The sequence below is a fragment of the Solanum stenotomum genome, chromosome 8 (genome assembly GCF_019186545.1).
Source record: "Solanum stenotomum isolate F172 chromosome 8, ASM1918654v1, whole genome shotgun sequence".
Taxonomy (NCBI): domain Eukaryota; kingdom Viridiplantae; phylum Streptophyta; class Magnoliopsida; order Solanales; family Solanaceae; genus Solanum; species Solanum stenotomum.
The window spans coordinates 25212783-25218782 of record NC_064289.1 but is presented as its reverse complement, the minus strand read 5'-3'; the positions used below and the strand labels follow the sequence as shown (position 1 = coordinate 25218782).

The 6000-nt window shown below is 30.7% G+C and overlaps 1 non-coding gene across 1 annotated transcript; it reads left to right on the top strand.

The window, feature by feature from the left end:
- The first annotated feature begins 306 nt into the window (after positions 1 to 306).
- TRNAS-AGA (transfer RNA serine (anticodon AGA)) lies at positions 307 to 388 on the top strand. The gene has a single exon. It is a non-coding gene; the product is annotated as a tRNA-Ser (tRNA).
- The last annotated feature ends 5612 nt before the right edge of the window (positions 389 to 6000 follow it).

Below are 6000 nucleotides of genomic sequence, written 5' to 3'. Positions count from 1 at the left end.
TATAATTAATATCAACTTTACTCAAGCATTATATTTATACATTATATTCAACATTATACTTATACAGCCTATCAAATGACTCCAAAGTGTATTAAAGTGTACTGAAAGAAAATATATACTCAAGTTCTGATATATATAATCTAAATCACCCAAAAACTTTTAGATGGATGAATTTGAATTGTAAATTGAGAATGCCAAACGTAGTGTTCAGTGAATTATAATTACAAACTTATGTAATTTTGACCAAATCAGTCCAAAAGTTATAAAACCGATAAATAATATTACAAGGACTCAAGTCATCGAATTGTGGACGTGCCGGAGTGGTTATCGGGCATGACTAGAAATCATGTGGGCTCTGCCCGCGCAGGTTCGAATCCTGCCGTCCACGTTTGTTTTATTTTTGCTAAATTTCCTCTTGCTAAAAAAATAAAGAAATTTCGTTAAAATATTTTTAAAAATAATATTTTTTATTTGATATGTCATAATATTCATTAGAAAAGAATTTTGTTTATTAGCTACTAGAAAATAAATAAAATAATTTAAAATTTAGTAAGAATTAAGTAGGTTGTCTAATGATACATATTTTAACTCATTTAAGCCTAACCTGTTTCAGCTCAAGTAATTTTTAGGGTGGTCAACAACGTGCTCATTTATTATGGCCAAACAACACAAATTTCACTAGCTTAAGGGCTAATTACCTGTCTTTTTATAACTTTTCAAAATTACAAATCGTGTCAAATTTCAGTCCCCAGATACATGAGGTTACAATAAGATATAATTTGTTTAAGATACAATATTGTGTTCAAATGAATTCACGTGATTGGAAAAAATGAGATATGATTACAATTCTAAAAATAATAAGCTTTTGTGCCTGGAATACTAAATCATGATATTCCTTAATATAGAAGAAGATTGGGAGAAATGATATTTATTCTGCTAAGTAGAAATAAATTTTATAAGTAAATGTTATTATTATTGTGGTTATTTTTCAAGTGAATCTTGTGACTAAGATAAGATTTGGTGTTAGATTTATGTGCTATTAAGCATATTTGTGATGGTAAAATAATTGTATAAATTATAGGAACCACATATTATAAGTACTAAATAACATCCTATCCCTTCTAGTTTTCTATTTACCAAAATTCCCTTAAAAAGGATGTTTGCGGGATACATAGTGTTGTGCACGGGATACATTAGGTTTGATACATTCCACATAGCGGGATACATAGTGTTGTGCACGGGATACATTATGTTTGATACATTTCACATAGTGTGATACATAGCGTTGTGCACGGGATACATGCGGGATACATAGCGTTGTGCACGGGATACATGCGGGATACATAGGTAAATAAGAGATTTTTGAAATTTTTGAAATAAGTAGGGATAAATAGATATTAAGGTAAGTAAAGGAGTGTAGTTAAGTAATTACTCCAAAATAATTTGTGTACTAGACCCAAGTTGAAGAAGTATAATAATTTGTGTACTAGACCCAAGTTGAAGAAGTGTAATAATTTGTTTCTATGGATGATTCAAGAATTATTCAAGTTCTTTTAAATAATTTTCTTTTTCTTTAACTCACTTCTGAAAATTATTGCTTGATCCTTGTTCCTAGATAATATTCGGACCAACTTGGCTATTGAGGAATATTATTGCTATTAGCTTAGGTGTTTTATGTTTCTAATATTCATATCAATTTGATTTTGTGAAATTATTAGAAAAATTGGAGAATAATTACAATAATTTGAGTATGCTACAATTGCATTGATCCTAAACAATTTTTTTATGAGCAATGGTAATTGTAATTAATTTTTCAAGAATTTTAAAAATAATTATAATTTAGGCTCAATTTAAAATTTATAGCTATAATTTACTTAGTTACGATTCATTATTACATGTTCAAAAAAAGATAGAAGCGAGAGAGATTGGAATAGAGAGATTCGTAACTACGGCCTCATTTGTTTGCACTTAATGAAAATCTGAACTGAATGGTTCAGACATTAGACCATTAAGCGTGTTTGTTTTTTATTTATTTAAAATTCCCTAATGGGCCTGAAAGGGGCATAAATGAATCAGATCTATGAGAGGGGAAAAACTTACCCACACCGGATGTATACATCAAACTAATGCAATTTCCATTATTATGTGATTTAATGAAGTAAAACACATGTTAATTAATTAAGATTAAGTAAAATGAAATATAGATTTTGTTGACACCCAATTTTGTACCTCCACAATATAAATTAATCATTTCGAGTTTCTTCAATTTCAAACGATTTAAAATAATTAGTTTTATAAAGTTTCAAAATATCTCTCTCTCTCTCTCTCTCTCTCTATATATATATATATATATAAATGATAATAATTATAATTTGCAAGTTATTTTAAATAGTTTGTCACTTTTTGTAATTTTAAATTAACATATATGTTTTATATAATTCGTATATAATTAGTATATTTTATAAACATTTCGAAAATCATCACAAAAAAGATTTTAATTTTAGTGAGTATTTTAATTAATTTTGTCTAAATTAATAGTTTACATTTTGAGTCATTAGTATATTGAGTTAATTATTTTATTTCGTTAAAATTAAGAAACTCATTAATTAATTATACTAATTCGTCCTATTTAAGTTTTAGCCGAATTTGCAAATTAAATTCTATTTGGCTAGGTTGTTAATTCACTTAGTTATACCTCACTTTAAAGTTTAAACCCACCAAAGACTTTATGTTTGGGCCCTTCACTCAATAATTTCAGGCGGCCCATAGCCTTATTCCCAGCCCACCCAACGTTCCAATTCAAATTTCCAACAGCCCCATTCCATTTCCAGCCCACTCTTGATAACTGACTCGGCCCATTTATTGTTTCCCTTCACAAAAGAAACCCATTTAAACAAATACCCATCACCAATACAGTACACTAACCGACCCCTGTTACTCTTCTTCTTCACGAAACCAGACGCCAGACGAAATTCTAGCGGAAATCGCGCTGCAAATTCGGAAGTCTCGCCCAACTACCCTGCAGAACCCATACCCTAGCAGCCTCAACGTCAAACCCTCACATCCCCTTTCCCCCATTTTCACGGAAATCAGCTTTTTTCCATCCCCATTACTGTGGTTTCGAAAATAGCAGAGGGGGTTGAAATTGTTGTTTGAATTCTCAATGGCTTCCCCCCCCCCCCCAAAATGATTTTTCTTCTTCTATATATTCCCTCTTTCAATCACTGTTAAAGAAAAAGGGGGAAAAAATTTTGGAGTTCGATTCTTGGGCAATAATTGTTTTACACTTGCGAATTTTATATTTAGCTCTCTAATTATAAGTTCCAAAAGGGTTTGCCACTCAGATTCTCTTGGCTCGCTGTTCATATTGAGATTTCGTGGTAGAAGAGTCGCTGCTCTCAGCTCGTTTGTCCTAGTCTCGCTGCTCCGCAGAAGGTAATGTCCCTATTCTGGCCTCTTGTTTTCCTTTCGAATGATGTATGTTCTATTTTGTTTTCCACCTAATGGATCATTATTTTGGGACAGTTCATTGTTGGTTTGTAACATTTTTTCAAATGATATAGTATTGTGAGTTGTTTGTTGATGAGATATTACTAATTAAGATGGTCTTTATTTTTTCTTAGCTATTGCTATAGCTCATGTATTGTGATTAGAAGCTAGTTCATCAAGCTATTTCTCACTGATTCTTTCATAGTTTCATAAAAAATAAAAAAAATAGAATTTTGAACTTTGCGGCTTTGCGGCTTTGTGATTTAAGCTTTATCCTATTTTTCCTCGTCGACTTGATCGATCGTTCTTGTCGTCTTAGCATTTAAATGTAGTTAAAATAGTGCGAATCCTTCCAAATGTTTAGTCTCATAGCTTAATTTTTCTTGGTTTAAACTCGTTTCGGTCTTAACAAGTTGCTAGTATGTCTCTGTTGTTGTACACCTGAATCTGCCGAGTCGAACATATTGTCGTGTTTGCATTGTCCTACCCAAGTGTCCGTCCCTCTGTTTGTTGTGGGCTGTTATTTGTTATTGTCTTTAAAATCACAGCAGTCTCAGAATCAGTAGTTGTGGCAGTAGCATGTTGTTTATTATGTTTCTGGATTTGATAATTTCCTTTCCTCTTCATTTGAGTCTTGTTACAATCTTATGGTCCAATGTGTCATGTTAGGATTGAGCTTGTGTTGTCTCTGTTTCATTTAGATTCCCGTCAAAAATCATTTGTTATTCGTAGTGGACTTAAGGTCAAGGACGAGATTTTGTTGCCTTCCAAACCTTGGCTCGTTCCAACACTCGTTTTCCTTTAACCGAATGCCTAACCGTGAGCTTTAAATTAGATGTCCAGTATCTGGTTTAATTTAGATTATTAGGCTACAAAAATGTGATAGTTATCTAAATATGTGCTAAGACTACATTGATCTATGTGCTTAACGTTGGACTTAGAGGCTCTCAATGTGGTTATCACACCAATTTGTTTAAGAACATGAATTTGTAAGTGATAAGCTTGCTGCAATTCTGCCTCTCTTTATGACCTCTTCGTTTTCCTTTTATTTCTTACTTTGGATAGTGTATGAAAATGACAAAGCTGCTTTCCATTTCCTTATTTTAGTTTTAGCTTTTTTTCATTGTAATAAATGACTCTCCATGCCAAACTCTCTTAAATTAATTTTCTTTTAATATGCATTTGCCAATATCTGTAATCAAGGACAATCAACCTTGGATTAGCTACTGATACATTTTTCTTAATCCAAAAGCATTGCCTTGTGATTTTCTTTTACAATTGCATTATAGTTGAGTTTTTTTTTTTTTTTAATTTTTTGAATTATTTTGCTAGATATGCGTCGGATTAACCCTCTTATCCCTCTTTCTTTGCATGTGAAATCTGCCCCGAGTCCATTTTGGACTCTCATTTCCTATCCTTGCATCTCCTCGTTGGTCCAAAGGCCCAACCTTACCCCTTATCGAGTCAGCCAAAGCAATAGAACGGAAATACAGGGCTGGAAACCCAGATACAGGCTTCCAAAAGTCCTAAGATGGACAATATACGTTCAATATACACTATATACAGTTGTATATACTTATATATAGGTCAAAAACGCAAAAATACAGGGTTGAGGTGAAATATAGGTGTTCGGAAGCAAAAGATACATGAAAAGAGCCTATGCACACGTTGATATACACTAATATACATCAGTTGTATACCAAAAATGGGAATTGGGTTAAGCCCAAAAATTCCAACAAATTTGGCCCAAAAGGAGGCCCAAATTCAATTTCTCTCTTACTCTTTAATTATTTAATTGTGATTATTTATTGTTTGTTATTTAACTCTAACTTTATAATTTTTAATTAACTTAATTAGATTCCCCAAAAGATAAGTTATTTCCTTTGTGTTGGTTAACTTTCAATTTTTTTTAATATTTATTTTATCTATTTTATTAATTAAATATGTTGGCCAAATTATACAGTTTTAAGTTAAATCTTTTGTTCTAAAAAATAAAATAGAAAATAAAATACTAACATATTCTTTAATGTCTCCCACTCAATCACTTTTTACTCGTTTAAAATTGGTTTAAAGGGTCAAATTAAAGTATTTATTCCTCAAGTAAGCTAAAAATAAAAAATAAAAATAAAAATAAATATATATATATATTCTTTACTTGGTCATTTTCTCAAAAAAGGATTAGTCAAAACTTTGCTTTCATTCTTCAATTAATTAAAAAATGATTTTCATGCTTAATTTTATTGGCTTAAATTATTTATTTCGAAAATGAATTAAAGAAATTCTAATTAATCTAGTTTTATTAATATTCTAATCATTTGTATTTCGACTCAAATGTTTTATTTTGGATAGCTTTCTCTAAAAAATAAAAAATGAAATAAAGGCGTGTCATTTATTTAACTATTTTTCTCAAAGTCAACCAAATATTGTAAATTATTATTCTTATGTTAAATCACATTTTTTCTAAAAAATAGTCAAATATATTTCAGTCAAGTCGTAGGTCAATCGCATGTT